This window comes from Amphibalanus amphitrite, unplaced genomic scaffold (genome assembly GCF_019059575.1).
Source record: "Amphibalanus amphitrite isolate SeventyFive unplaced genomic scaffold, NRLGWU_Aamphi_draft 001290F_arrow, whole genome shotgun sequence".
NCBI lineage: Eukaryota > Metazoa > Arthropoda > Thecostraca > Balanomorpha > Balanidae > Amphibalanus > Amphibalanus amphitrite.
The window spans coordinates 142,886-159,102 of record NW_024882783.1 but is presented as its reverse complement, the minus strand read 5'-3'; the positions used below and the strand labels follow the sequence as shown (position 1 = coordinate 159,102).

Below are 16,217 nucleotides of genomic sequence, written 5' to 3'. Positions count from 1 at the left end.
GCCTCGCACCTGCTCATGGCGTATTACCAAGGGCCACGGACAGCCCCGGGCACCCACACCCCGCCACGGTCTATACGAGTCCCACCGGCGAGGCCGAGTCGACGGTCTACGGCCGTCCACCGGCTATCAGGATCGTTTTGCGGTTCCGCCTGCATTTCCAAATCCAAGGCCGCCAGAGCTGGACTATTTGCCGCTAAGCCGACCAAACAGGCCCCGGCGCTGTAACAGCCTTGAGGCGAGTATTCGCTTCGCTGTAGTTATACCATCCACCTGGGTTTCCTTATAATCAGAGATTGTTCAAAAGTCGCAAATTGCATCATCACTTGTGGGATTTTGATTGATTGGTATACACAGGATACACTAAAAAGGCGCTACAATGACGTTTGGCTACAATGAAGCTGGACAGATTTCGTGCAAAGCTTTCTGTAGCATTGTGCGCGAATCTCTCATTCAGTGTCGAATTGCACGCTCACTCACTGCCTCTCGACGTAGCCTGGCCTGGGTGCGACTTTTCGCTAGGTGACAATCCTTTGAAGCTTTGGAGGGGTTTCGTAATCTCCCTGGCGCCTTCCGGATTCCTATTGACCCGACAGGTCTGGAGGCTGCATTCTTGACATACCTACCGTCGGGGTCACCTCCCCTCTTCCCTTCCCTCCCCATCTCTCCCTCCCCCCCTCCCCCACGGATGAAGCGTCGGAGCGCCGCGCGGTAGCTCTATTATAATCTTCGGTAGCTCTTTTGGTAGAGTGACCACAATGTAGTGACATTTGTTAAATGTGAGCTGATTGTCATTAGGACGTAGGTTGAAGGTTTCTGTGTACCGCTTATTTTTGTGAGCATAAATATCTGTATACCACAGTACTTTGCTGTGCGACAGTTATGATTGACAGAAAATCGATGGAATACCTAATCAAAAGCGGGGGCGTTATGGAGAGGGGGCACGGACAATGCCACATGTTTTTGATTTTGCGAGCTGCACATTGTGCGCTTTTGCGTCCGCTCAACGCCGATCTCCGAGTCGAATGGACGTGGAATCGTCCATTCAGTCCCGCTTCACTCAGGTTTGAAAACAGCAGCTGCCTCGCTGGTTCCAGCCGCCCGTCCCTGGCGTGTCTCCCCCTCCCCCCCCCCAACTCCCCCACCCGTCCCTCGAGCGGCCATTATCCCATTAGCGGACCTTTTGCCCCTCGCGGGCGGGCAGCCATGCCGTGACAGCGATGACTCAGTCGGTGGCTGAATGCACCAGCTGTTTTGTGTCCGTTTCCATGACGACGGACGCGGGCGTCGCCGCTGGTCGAGCTCTGTCATTGCCACGCCCCTGTGGGCCTCTGTATCCAGCCACCCAAACCCATATCAGTCGGGGAAACTGTGGTCAAATCTTCCATTTTTAGAAAGCCTTCCATTTTTGGAAGGATTTTCTATATATGGGTACGCACCTTCCAAAAATGGGTACGCTGACGACGTCATCGTACCCAAATATAGAAAATGTTGCGCATATGTTGGAACTTACCGATTTCCGCCGAACATGAGGCAAATGCGACTATCGCCCCTGGTCGCTTTCAATTCGCCATAGTGAAGTGTCCATAATCTAGCGTGTGCTTGAAATGTTGTAAACCCATGGACAATTTGCGGTTTTTAGGGTATTAACGTGGACGGCTGGGATTGCATGGACGTCTCGCTGTCCATGAATTCCTAATAGCAGTTCCGGGCATTATCATGGACGATGAAGCGATATACCAATCATCCGAAATCCATGGACGCGCCCGTTCGTCCTTGAGAATACTCCTATGTAAAATGCTATCCTAGATTAGTGTGTTTTTTCACCACCACGTGGCGATAGCATCGCCCTTTTAGAGCGACATTTTGATTGGTTGGCATTTTTGTAAGACCGGTTCTGATTGGTCGTCCATGAAAAGAAGTCAGTTCTCGCTAATCGTCAGCTGTTGCAAGGCTTGAAGCCGTTGGTAAGCAACGTCGGCGGCGCCGAGAAAGTTCTCGCGGCAATTTCCATGTGCGTTTTTCTGTGTTGGAAGAGTCGTGTCGCGTTTGGTTGGCGTTTGGATTGTGCTCTAGGCGAGTGGATAACGATGGGTGGAAATAGAAAGGTAAGCATTCGGCTGTATGGCATACTACTATGTATTTTGGTATTTTGTATTGTTGCCCCACTTTTCTAAGCCCAAGAGCATGGCCACAGCATTAGATTTAGGCATGCCATGTTTGTCAAGCTTGATTTTCCTGTGCTTGAATGAGATGACCTTTTCCTTATAATAAATAGACTACCACTGTCAATATATTGACATGCTGTTCTATATTTCTACTCAAATAGGGGCTGTTGAGCTGAGCCTGCTCAAGACAGTCACAGTCACAGTTATGAATCCTTAAAATCTAGTTTTGTTGCAAGAACAGCATTATCTTGCTTATGCTCCAAAGTCAGTTTGGAATATTTGGGGAAAATCAATCAATTTACCAACCTCTTACGCAGAGTCACAAAGTTAAACACTGCAGACGGCACAAGTCTGCAGCGTTGCCAGCTACTGAGTGTTCATTTACTTTTATATATAGATGTTATATTGCCTATCAGTGGTGCTGATCTAGCTGATTACAAAAGAAAATGTTATTAGCCATTTTATTGTCAAGAAATAATAAACTAGCCATGTGTAGTGCCTACACATAATTCCGACAATTCCTACATAATTCCGAATGCCATTTCCGAAGTCCTGGTTGGTAGGGTTCTAGACCATCTTGGCTCAATTTTTTTAAAGGTAATATCCAGTGTAGATTAGAGCAATGAATATGTGATTTTTTTCCCAGAGGTATGGTTAAATTTCATCACTGTCCAATTGTGTTGTTGTGCATGGTCATTGGCTGGCCTGTGGTCTTTATGATAAAGGGGAAAAATCATACATTGTTTTATAAATTATAAAATCCTAAAACTTTGCCTGTGGTGTCAATTGATAGTTTTAAGGCTTTTGGGGTCCCCGGCACCTAATTTTGATAGGTACCTATGCTGCGGATTTTTGCTGGACATTGTATGGCAATGTTAATTTGGAGATTGCATAAGCATGTATCAATGTGATCATTTATGGGTGTATCCATTTTTAAATCTGAATTAATAGAGTATTTTTGGTATGTGGCAGCTGTGCTGTTTGACAACCTTGCTTTGACTTCTGTCAATTTTCTATATTCATAGACATGGTTGATCACCATGGTTGATTATATTTACCTTTTTATAAAATTATTTGCATTTAACTTGGCAGATTTCTTTTTTTCTGCCTCATAGGTATGTATTTTGTATATAATCCAACATTGCAGCTACTGTTTTACCTCATAACAGTTACAGACATTGCATGACTATTAGTGCTTCCACCCATGAAGACTCAGCTGAGACAGACTCAGATGAATAGATAGGCTTTGTCACAACCATTAGTCACACTTCATTTCCCTGCTTCCCCCAGTTGCAGGGGCACAGTTGGTGGATGAGTTTGCTGACCTGCTGCTGTTACTGAAAAGGCACAATAGCCTTGTATGAAATGCAAGCTTGTAACTTAGGTGAATGTCCATGGCCATGCTCTGGTCAAAGTGTTTCCTCTCTTTTGTGAATTTACTCATCTTCACCCAGCATCTGTGTCATAAAAAGCAGAAACACTTAATGCTGTAAAATCTGCAGGTTGACATTGCAATGAGAACCACAAATATTAATCTATACCTACCACATCTACCTACCTAATTTTGAGCTAAAATTCCGCAAATTTGAAAATTGAAATCAACTTGGCTGTGGCAACTGTCAAGTAGCTTCTAAACTGCGCCAGTTAGTTTTACAGAAGAGCGGCTTTCAAGGGCCACTTCCTTGGACATTTCAAAGCAATTCATCCAGTTGAAACATCAAATGACTATAATTTTTCCGTTCCTGTTGCCAGACTGGAAAACAATACACGTGATGCCGAATATGTCCGGCGTGGTGGCGGGGATTGCGCCGAAAATTTCAGCTCCGGCGTAACTTCGCATGCGTCGAATTCAGCGCATGGCGGCCGCAAGTTTTCGGAGCAGGGCGGCCGCAGAATTTTTTCGGCGAATGGCGGTCACCGAATTTTTCGCCACGCTTGTCAGTCTAGCAGCAGATTCACCTGCGGGCGGCTCTGGAGAGGGTTTGGGATGGGACGTCCCCCGCCTCGGTCGTCGTGTGCTTCGACTTGCGAGCCGCCCTGAGTCTATTCAGGGGAGGAGCTTCCGCCCAGGTGAGGCCTCCACCCTCGGCGCGGAGATAGGCATGGAAGACCTTGTTAAACATGGCCGAGCGTCGTGAAGTAATCCTGCAGTGGGTTCCAGGCTCCTGCCCACTGCAGGATCGAGGGGAATGAGAGCACGAACGACGTGGCGAAACAAGCGGTCGCCCCGCCCTCGGACGCCCGCTCGCTACCCGGGCGGTTCATTGTGCGGCCTTGTTGTTGTTGTTGTTGTTGTTGTTCCCTCCAGCCGCGTTACCGCGGTGTAGCCGTGCGGCTCTGGAGGTCCCTCACGGCGGCCGCCAGGGCCGCCACCTCTCCGTCGTCGCGGACGTCTTCCGGGCTCGGGAAAATCGTCCCGTACCTCCGGAGACGCCAGCCCATGAGGGCCGGGCACCGGAAGAAGAGGTGCCGGGGCGTGTCGGCCTCCTCCCGGCACACGGTGCACCGGCCCGCCGCACAGTCAGGGCACAGTCAGGGCACTGGCGGCAATCTTCGGAAGAGTTCCGTCCAATATGGTGAAGGTATTGGCGGGATCCTGACCAGTGGCCCGCGCGGAGTTGATGGACGTCGACGGCCGACGATCTGTCCCCCGTCGCGACCGGTAGCGGCAGCCGGTTCCCCATCAGGGTCCGGTACCAGCCCTCCGGCCAGACGGCGGTGGTGCGGTCGCGGGCCATTCTAACGGCCGCACGGTGGGCGGTAGCGACGTCCACCGGGACCGCCGCCTGGGGGAGCGCGGCCGCCTCCTTGGCGATCTGGCCGGCGCGCTCGTTACCGTCGACGCCGCAATGGGACGGCACCCACTGCAGGTGGATCCGGCGGGACGGACCGGCCAGGGCCGCTAGTTCGGTCCAGATGGCGGCTCCTAGCAGGGTCTTCTGGGACGCCGGGAGGCCTCGCGTCAATGGTGCAGCAACTGGTCCGAGTCACTATTCAAGCCACTCTTCGGGAGCACGCAGCAGTCCCCATCCTTTGAGAGGACCGGGGGGACGCCGTTTCGGTGCACCACATGAGGGCAGGCCACTGGGGCCGCTCGCTCCAGTACGTACACCAAATCGGCCGTCTCCCCTCCGCGGCAGGCCAACAGTGCCTGGACAAGCGGTGCCCCGCGGCGCTCTGCGCCGTGTGCCGAGAAGAGTTTTATGTCCTGGAGCACGTGCTGCTCCGCTGCCCGGCCCTCGCTGGCACCCGCCAGTCTCGAACACACCGCTCCACCTATTTTTGTGACCCCGCAACTTCCGGCCCGGCCCTTGCCGTGCCACGTGGAAAGTCATGGGTGTCAATGTTGATCCGCTCAAGTGATGTATTTTTAGGCTTGTTTAGAGCCTGGAGGCTTATTTTTAGAGATCTCCTCAGCCGCTAGGTCGATCAATTCACGGTCATTTATGTCATTATGTCAGGTAGTTACATCCCTTCTACCAAAACCCTATCGGAATACTCTCGATGCATCTAATTGCTCTCCTCGGTCCTCCTACGGCTAAGCCCTCAGAAACCATCAGAGGCGATCTCGAGGACCTCGCCAGCCGTTTTAAGCCCTTGTGCAGAACTGGGCCCTCGGAGAAGACCCTTAGAGGCCGGCACGAGGCCTTCAAAGGCCGGTATAGGCTTCTAGATGTTCCCTGGGTTCCATGAGGTCAGCAGGGGCCTCTTAAGGCCATCGTTCGTAGGGCCCTGAGGCCAGCGTGGGTTCATCTGTTCGTATGGGGCCTTCAAAGGCCAGCATGAGACCTCAGAGGTCGGAGTGAGGCCTCTGAGGACGACATGGAGCCATCAGGGGCCAGAGCAGGTGTCATAACTCGAGTTGGGACCTCTTAAAGCTTAGGGCATCAGCTCTCAACCAGCAAAGGGCCCCTAAGAGATCGATATTGACTCCGTTGGGGCAACCTGAGGCTCTTAGACCTATACTGACTGCTGAGGCTTAAAATGGACCAGCTTAGTCCTTAATGACCTAAGAACCAGGGGGCCGACGTGAAGCCTCCAAAGACTGCGTGGGATCCTCAGAGATCGACCACTTGGAGCTCTTAGAGACCGGCGTAAGGGCACTGACAAGCGTGGCTCCTCAGTGACCAGCATGGCCCCTAGCAGTGTGTGCAGAAGCCTGTAGACTGTAGAGCCTAGAGGTCACCAGAAATCTCACCAATGCTCACCATAAGTTTTTGACAGTAACTTTTGATGGAGATATGATGATGACAGTGTGATGAAAGCATCTGCAATTTTCAATGCGTTCGGCTCAGCAAAGCAGATTTATTTTTATTTTATTTGCAGCAAAGCATGGGTTTTTCGGTCCTCTGGCCACTGTTGTCTAATCTTTTCTTTCACTGCTATCATACGCCTCGCCTCGTATTCAACGTAATACTGCCAACAGCCCTCTCTTTTGTTGCTTCTGATATGGTTTCCTACATTGAGTGAAGGAAATTTGCGCTCATTAACTTTAACGCTGTAGATACAAAAAGGAAATCTTCATCGAATTTCGAAGGGAAGCCGAACCTGAAGAATCGTCAAGTTTTGGTGTTCACTGTTCAGGGTGCCGAGTGGTATATACAGGCGCAAAAGTTCATCAAAAAGTGGGGGGAGTTAACATTGCTGCCCCCCCCCCACCTCCGAAAGTGGGGGGGGGGGGGGCATGGCCCTCCGGTCGCCCCCTTTCCCCCCTGTCCCCACGCCTATGTAAAACTCAGCTCCGGTTTGTGAGAACAGAAAGGTAAATGATCCAAAAAAGTGAAATATCAATGGAACTACATGTTGTTTTCCATCAAAATTTTCAATTTATAGCACATTGAGTTGAATAGACCGCTGACCGGTTCAGTCAGAGACTTGCTCATGTGATAAGCTTTTGTCAAAGAGCCCAGCCGAGCCCAAGAGGCTGAAGCCCAGTTTCAGAGTATTCAGGCTAAGCAGAAACTCAGGCTCATGCCCGGTACAAAGATACCTACTCAGACTCAAGGTCAATGGTCATGTTTGAATTTTGATGGCATTTTCATGACAACATAGTGATGCAGGCCACATAAGCCATATTTCCATTTTTGACAGTTAACTGTTGATGGCATTTTCATAACTGTATGGTGATGCCCGCCATATAGGTAAGTAATGCATCATCCCTTGGGATTTTGCTATTCTTTAACATTTTTTTCCTCGTTGCAGGATGCGACCTCCAGAAAAACGAACCTTCAGTGCACAAGGGATTCCAGAGAAAAACTGTTCGCGCGCGCTCGTACAGGCGACCCGTCGCCATCACCAACAGTCTCGCGCTCGGACGCCCATCGGATACAGGTGTGTCGGGTCTGGGGGGGGGGGGGCTTGCTACGGACGAGGGAACCCGCACACAAGAACTAAAGAGAGGACGGCAGGAAGGTACAGGCCTGTGTGTGTGTGTGTTGGGGGGGGGGGGTAGTTACAGGGAAAACGTTAGTGCACAGCAACCGCCGCTTCTTATGGTGCATCAAAGTAAATGCGTGGGAAACTGGTAAAATGTTATTGATTTACTCAAAATACTGATAATTGACCTGACCTGTGTGTTCTGGTGTTCAGATTAAGCTATAGAATGTCAAGGGTGACCTGGAGCTGGCCGAGCTGGCTACGGCCTTGGTCCCGAAGGTGGGCGCCGACGGGGAGGGCGACGTGCAGGTCCACCGCCAGTGACAGAAACGTCTAAACTTTGACCCAGTCCAATCCCCGTGTCAGGTCGGTATTTGACCTAACTACTCCCACGTGCCAGCTCGGTGTTCGATCTAACCTCTCTTCTGTGTCAGCCTGATGTCTTACCCAGACCCCTCCCCGTGTCAGATCGGTATTTGACCCAGCCCCCACCCCTTGTCAGCTCGGTGTTCGACCCAGCCGTTCCTCCTGTGTCGGCTCAGTGTTTGACCCAGTACCCTGTCTCTTGTCAGATCGGTATTAAACCTAACTACTCCCCGTGTCAGCCTGTATTAACCCAGCTCCACCCCTGTGTGATGCCAGACGGAGGAGAGTGAGGCGCTGGACGAGCCTGTCTCTTGCCGTGCTGAAGACGCTGCGTCGGAAGACCGTCAGTTCCGGTTGGTGAATCTGGCTGCTCTGACTCCGTCCAGCTGGCCGACGGGCGAGTTCCTACACAGCAGCTCTCTGGCGCCGCCGTTGCGCGTGCGCGTCCAGATGGCAGTCGGCCCGCGGGCCAGCCTCGCAGCATCTGTAGTGGCCGTGCTGCGCGGAGGAATGCATCCGGGAGCTGCCGGATGAGGCCGTCTGGATCTGTTCGGACGGGCCGGCGGAGGATGGTTTGGCGGCGGTGGCTCCCTGCTCCGCTTACCAGATGGAGACGACTGGATTATACGGGTTCCGGCGGGCCGCTTCTGCTCCAGTGCGCGCGCGGAGCTCACCGCGCCCCCGCCCCGGTCCAAGCCGCTACCAGATGGAGACGACTGGGACATATGGGTCCCGGCGGGCCGCTTCTGCTCCAGTGCGCGCGCGGAGCTCACGGCGCCCCCGCCCCGGTCCGAGCTGCTACCAGGGAGAAGGCTGTTACACTTATCAGCGCTGGTCGGGCCACTGGGGATGATCGGGGCAGCATCTCCACCGGATTGAAAGAAGTCCAACGTCCCAGTGCGCCCAGTGCAGTCAGCAGTGACACCGAATGTCCAACAGGCCGCTGCCTGGTCTGCAGCGAAGCAGCAGACCATTAGGCGCACGTGTTGCTGGAGTGTCCGTGCTTTTACGGCCTCCGGCTCCGTGCGCGGGGAAACATCGTCGGCGCGGCCCACGATGTCGAACGCGACGACATGGTGGCGATCTTGGTCGCCGGCTACGAGGCCCACAAGAGCCTTGTTTTGGCTACGGCGGCAGCTAGTTTGGGGACACCACAACAGCTGACGGCGGCCGCGGCCCCAGAGATGCGCACCTGCGGGCAGGGCGGCCGCTGCTCTACATCTCAGCTGATTATACTGAACAGGTGGGTACTAGGTGGGGGGGGGGGGGGTACCGATGGAAGCTGTGTACGTCATGGTCGCTCTGATATGGCTGTTGAACTGGCTTGGCTGATAGTGCATCTGCAGGGTCAGCGGGGAATTGGTCTCCCGAAGTCCCGAGCCTCGTATAGCAGTTGTGCGGCAATTATGTGCCGTACCATGAACCGCCAGCGACGTGTTCTTGGTAATTTGTGATACTTTATAGTGTCTCGTACTACTAGCTTGGCCTTTTTCCGTGTCCGTGCTGTCAGTAATTATCTTTCCTAATATCAGCTACCTTTTGCATTAGCTCCTGTGGTGACTTACTCTCTGACATTCCCTTTTCGGCCTGTCGAGTAACCGCCTATGCGTTGAAAGCTCGGTGTTCGCCCAGCCCTCTCCCCGTGTTTGTTCGGTGTTTGACCCGGCCCCCTCCATCGTGTCAGGTCGGTATTAGACCTAACTACTCCCACGTGCCAGCTCGGTGTTCGATCTAACCTCTCTTCTGTGTCAGCCTGATGTCTTACCCAGACCCCTCCCCGTGTCAGATCGGTATTTGACCCAGCCCCCACCCCTTGTCAGCTCGGTGTTCGACCCAGCCGTTCCTCCTGTGCCGGCTCAGTGTTTGACCCAGTACCGGGCCTGTCTCTTGTCAGATCGGTATTAAACCTAACTACTCCCCGTGTCAGCCTGTATTAACCCAGCTCCACCCCTGTGTGATGCCAGACGGAGGAGAGTGAGGCGCTGGACGAGCCTGTCTCTTGCCGTGCTGAAGACGCTGCGTCGGAAGACCGTCAGTTCCGGTTGGTGAATCTGGCTGCTCTGACTCCGTCCAGCTGGCCGACGGGCGAGTTCCTACACAGCAGCTCGCTGGCGCCGCCGCGCGCGCGCCAAGACGGCCGTCTACCGGCGCCGATGCCGCCACGCGCACGCTAGACGCCCGTCCACTGGTGCCACCGCCCCACGCGCGCGCACAGTCGGCAGCCGCCGCGTGTGCGTGCCCGCCCAGAATATGCGCTCTGCCGCCGTTGACTGCGGCTCGAGATTCATGTTCAAGGTTTAGGCATACACTCATGTTAATTGTCTACGTTCATGAAGGTGCGTGGTGACAAAGATGCCTCGTCTGTGGCCGCGGATTTGCTTGTTCCGCCTCAACATGTGCAAAGTTGTTATGTAAACTGATGCGCTCGTCATTCGCCGTCCGCTCGCGCTGGTGGCGCGCGAACGAATGACCTGGCCCTGTTCATGCGGACCTGACGAGCGGCGGTATGACGCAATCACATAGGCGGATTACTTTTCACCGCGAAGAAAATCATTATCAGCTGGCTTAAAATTATGCAAGTGTTTGCCCTCAGTTCGCCAGGTAATATCATTCTTTGATCATTCATGCTGACGATAATATATGGTGTGAAGCGTTCCATTTTTTTTTCTTATTTCAAAACTCATCTGTGTATCTCGCAACAATAATCAACCGAGTCTTTTCTGTTCTGCAGAATTTGGAAGCTGAGCGAGACTTAAGCAATACATTTGAATAATTCGAACAGTCGATAGTAAGTGTATTCATGCCCATGTGATATGACCTCATTTAACTCTTTAGCAGCTACTTTCTTGCTCTTTGACGGGGTGATCGGTGCCGACAATTCACGCTTCACTCGAGTTCATCATTCCGAACAATCATCAGATCTCCACACATTTTTTATATAAAATTTGCACACACATTTAGTGTTTATATGTTTGTGTATAGTGTGTAGGGAGGGGGAGGGGCTCTAAATAGCCCTCCTCCCTGTCAGGCGCGGTTTAACTAACGCTCGCCGGCCGAATGGTAGGGGGGGGGGGGGGAGCGCCGCGCCTTTTATATTTGTTATTTTTACGATAGCTCGGGACACGCTGAAGATAGAGAGCTGGACCTTAGCATACCTGGTATTTGATTCAACCCGAATCTTGTGACATCATCCGCATTTTCAGGTCAGGTCAAGTCAATGACCTACGACATAAGTGAGCATCTGCACGGTCCTAAAATGTCGCAACTTCGCAACGCTCTCAGTGCCAGAGGAGCCTTCAAAGGGAGATGAAACTTACAGTGCCTAATGGCTAATATCATCTAGAGGCCTCACACCTTGTACAGGGACCCGCAGTTGCTACTGTACACATATATTACCAATTTAGAATTGCGCTATTATTTGCGAAGTGCTGGCCATTGGAGAGAGGAAATGTAGCGCAAAGTATGGAGGAATAACACATGTTTGCTCCTAGGACGTATGTTTTGTATAATTCCTCTTACCGCAACAGATATTCTTCCAAAACTACAATCGTGCTATTTTTCCGCGCCGGTTGCCTCCCAAGAGCCCGTCCTTGGTATCGCCTATAGCTTCCGTTCCCGCTACGTGAATGAAAGTCACGTGACTACTACACGTTTGCGCTCAGTACTAACACACCTAGCCCGAGGGCCGGTCCGTAACGGGGAGGGGTAGAACGCCTGAGCTCCAGCGCAGTGGAGGTGGTGGTGGCCCGTATCATAAAGAGGCAACCGTAAGCAGAACTACAATTGCCGCAGTATAAGATTATGATCAAGTTTTCTTTAAATGTATTGATTGACAAGAAAGTGCAATGCTTATCCGATATAATAAAACGGTGTCCAAGGCCTTGGAAGAACTATAAAACATATTCAGCAACGTATAAATTTCTGATACAGGCCATGACCTTTCACCTTGCCTCCGGGTAGGACCGCTCAGGAAGCCACATACCGAACGAATCGAGGCCTCGCAGCGCGGCGGCAGAGGAGGTGGATAAACCATCGCCAGATCTTTCGGTTACTTATGTTTCCAGAAGAAGGGGGGGGGGGTGAGGATGAGGGCTGTTTTCAACCCACTCACCAATCCTTTCCTTATTAACTTATAGCTTACCGAAAAAAATGCAACACAATGGTGGCCGTCACGAGATAAAGCGAAGAGTGCCTCAGCCACACCGGTTTTGAGTAAACTTTAAGCATTGGAATTCAGGCCAGTGATCCTGAAGCATTTTTTTATTTTTGTCGTGCATAAGCTGGGATGACGTGGTCCAAGTTAATTGCGAAGAAACGGTTTTAGTTTCAGAACATTTATGAGGTCAGTCGCGCCAAATAGCATACGTTTGTTGTAAAATGTCAAATAGAATGTTGACGTGCTATCGATGGAATTTATTTGACACAAGAAGTCAAAAAGTGGCATCGTTAGTCATCCTGCATACCTATAAATCGATTAGTCACCTTGGTTCGAGCTCAATAGTTCTTTTCGAGGATGATCGGTTTCGTTTTCTTCTTTTTTTGGGGGGGGGGGCCGGGGGGGCAGTTTATGAGCCAGTAACCACCCTCCCCAGTCCCCAAACAACAATTGTTGGCAAATACTGTGATGGCCTAAAAAATGCCCTCAATTGTGTTACGTAGGGGAGAATGAGGTAAGTTGAGCCGCTTTTTGTTTTTCGTAAGCTACAGGCTGATCATTGTTGTGCGTTTACGGGTTGGACGGACAGAGTGGTCATTTGCACATGTAATGGTGGCCAGAAATGCTTCATACCTACCGCTTATTTTTGTACTGAAAGGCTACGTCAAAAATCATCTTGCACGTTGCTCATCCTTCCCCATGGGCGGGGTAAGTTGAGACACGTCGTGGGGAAAGTTGAGCATGGATAGAAAAAGCGAAGCTCTTCTTTTCCCGGGCGCGGCGAAGAGTGGGCTCTTTTATTTACTCCATGGCATACATACTTATGGCAAAGTTTTTTTCCTCCATCAAAAAGTGACTGTTTTAACCCTATTAGTGGCAGGCTCCTGGCTACCCCTATTAGTGGCAGGGGGGGGGGGGGGCTGTTTACGACCCCCCCTTGATATCTCGAGATCTAACGGGCCGATTTTCAAAATTCAAACGGCATTCGATTTCGCTCAACGTGATCTACATTTCTAAAAAATAAAAATTAAAAAATGTCAATAGGGGGGATAGAGGGGGGCAAAAACGGGCAAATTGCAGATACATTTTAGACTGTTTATCACGGCCAGGTTTCTGAACCAATCTTAACGCAACTTTTGTCGATCGATAGAGAATGAACCAGGAATTCACATGGATCCTAAAAATATGCATTTTCAAAAATCATAGGCGGATACAGATCATTGAGATTGGGGGTACACAAAAAGTATAGTAAATAAGGTTTTTGTTGGTACTGTTTCTAAAAAGGGTGGTAATGGTCTTGTTATGTTACAATTTTCTTATGAGAGAACGACTACAATTGTATTGGTCATGCATAGGCGGTGTCAGGGCACCTATGTTGGGAGGTAAAACATAACCCCCCTTTTTGGATGCCTGGATCCGCCTATTATAGCAAAAAGTGTCAAAAGAGGATGCACAATAACTGTATATGTTATCACATGATACCTTTCATTCACTGTTCGTAAAACTGGTGCAGCATCGTGATCTTCGCCCAAATGGCTCGCTTCACGAATAGGACCCCCCAATTCCCAGTGCTCTGGAGCCGCCCCTGGTAAAGTTATGAACTTGAAATTTTCAGGGAATGTGCCCAATTTAGTTTTAGGAAAAGTCAGAAAATTTCAGCATCGTAGCTTTAGCGGTTTCGGAGATATTCCCGAAAAACCTGAGGGGTGGATAAAAACAACCCCCCCCCCTGCCACTAATAGGGTTAAGCCTTCCAATAACTCGTCAAGTTTTCTATCACGGAAGAAATCATTTTATCCTTCAGATAATCTGCAAATTACTTACAACTTGTGTAATCAACAAAAAACAAAACAATATCCTACCATTTTTATTCAGCATGCAGAAACAAGCGCAGCTCAGTTTGGTTTTCGACAGCGGAGACAACAATGGCTTATCCGGCTCATCTTCCACCAGGTGAAAATGGCTCATCTTGCCCCACCCGTGGCCATTTTCGATTAATGACACCCGCTAAGGAAAATAACCATGCACCGCAGATAACAAACCATCTCATTTTAAAGGCAAAACATGTCTTAGTTATCAGGGGCGATACCACATGTTACCGGGTGCTGAGCGTGAGAACGTTGCCGTCTCACGTGAAAGACTGCAGCATCGTAAGCGAACGGCACATGGAAGCTCGAGTCAATTAGCGCCATAGGAGCTGAGAAACATGGGGTGGCTAAACTTGCCCCTTGGCTCATCTTACCTCACTCTCCCCTATTTGGGGCTCTCAACCTTGATTTGTTAAAGTTATTTGTCTGTTCATTATAAAAGCTGTCAAATTTGCCGTATCATTAAACTTTTATTGAGTTTGTATTTCACACATCTAAAATGAACAATTTTGTCACTGGCTTCTTTTACGAGTGGAATTGGATGGTCGCATGAATGAACGAATGAATAGCTCCATTAGAGCATCAGCTGAAATCAATCCTAAAATTTAATCTACCAGTCTGCAACGAAAAGGTTTAAAAACCAGTGCAAGTCAGGTGCAGTTTCTAACCTATGCCGTTTTTATTAAGTGTCTCATAGCTCCTTAATCTTGAGCCGCTTCTCTCACGATTCATTTTATGTGGCGCTTACATTGTTCAAGAAGTTATAGTATTCGAGCTCGTTGGTCTTAAAAACTGCTATCGAAGAAAATTAAAGTGCTTCGGGCTTCGGCACTTAAAAACCAATTGATATTTAACCCTCACCCATTTAGGCATTTCTTTTCAGCGTCTTACATGTAGCAGAGGGGCGTAGAAACCCTCAGCCATTCGGCCCTTGATAAAAAGAGCCAGAGCTTCGCTGAAAAATAAAAAGAGAGCGAGCTGCTCGTGACGAGAGAAATCCGATGATTTGAGGGTCCTGGTCATCGCTGACGAGAAAAAGGCAATTATTTTTATGTCCTGGTCAATGCTGAGATCCTAGGTCACTGGTTGACCTCCCAGATCAGGTTAATAACCCAAAAGCACGGGAAATTGGGTCCTGCTAGAATTTCTACAAGTGAAGTCTGCTGGGACTTGGCTCGCTTCTGACTCCGACTTTGCACTTGCTTTGATCAAAGACATGTATCAAAGCATTTGGGGTAGGACGGGTCACGCCAGATCACCCATTAGGCGTTCTGCCGGCTATCCATAGAATGTTAACCAGCACTTACAGCCTTGCAACATATTGCATAGGCACTATAACTGATACCTAAGTATATGCCTAGTTTTCAAATGCTAAAATGGGTGCTAAATTTCAAACCAACACTTCCTAAAAACCACAGTAAAAGGGTGTAAATTTAAGGAAGTTAACCGAGATCATTTCAAGTAAATGACCTTAACCTGAGTTTCACGTGACCTTGGCACCCACAACAATCAATGAGACGAACATTAGATAGTATATTTCACATGTTGTCACGTTGCTAATCACGAAACAACTATGGAAACACACAGAAGATGTGCGCTGACTTTCAATTGCTAATCTGGCCTGACATGATCTTGAGAAAAATAATCACAGGTTAAAGGTAATTTGGTTCAGGGATTTAAAATTCTCAGACAAGATGCAAAAATGATAAGGGCTATTTAATTTTCCGGGAAGTTGTAAAATTGATTAACTCCAGGGCACCAAAGAACCGTCGCAATCCTTCGCTTTGCCGCGATTTATTGGTGAAAAACAGGGGGTGCGGTCTACTTACCTCTACATACATATATGTGTGGTGAGGGCTAATATTCATTTTACCGGTGTTGATGAATGTGCAACAATTTCTACATGAACTGAGACCAGTCCATATGAGTATGTTTTTCTCACGGACAATGACAATATAAAAACAATGCGAATAAAACCAAACGTTTCGGACAACAACGTGCCTTCGTCAGTGGAAAAAATAAGTGTATAGGTTTAACATCGATGAGAACTAAATGCGGCACCGTCTCGGTCTGGCCAGCCGGGTTGCCGATGAAATACACAAATGTTTATAAGCTTCCATGATGTGCTTAAAAAACTGCTGAAAATATATCTTAAAAAATAAAGATAACTACTTCATCGATTTTATCGAAAGAAAACATGCATGCCTAATTACTTATTTCTTGCCACTGACGGAGGCACTTTTTTGTGCGAAACGTCTGGTTTTATTCGTATTGTTATTGTATTGT

The 16,217-nt window shown here is 49.6% G+C and overlaps 1 protein-coding gene and 1 long non-coding RNA gene across 9 annotated transcripts in view; both read left to right on the top strand.

The window, feature by feature from the left end:
- The window catches only part of LOC122371891 (fasciclin-3-like), a 60,849-nt gene that overhangs the window by 6,641 nt on the left and 37,991 nt on the right, over positions 1-16,217 (top strand). The window lies entirely within an intron of this gene.
- On the top strand, positions 1,959-10,812 carry LOC122371893. Its single transcript, XR_006254792.1, has 4 exons — positions 1,959-2,105; positions 7,368-7,496; positions 8,184-9,150; positions 9,872-10,812. It is a non-coding gene; the product is annotated as an uncharacterized LOC122371893 (long non-coding RNA).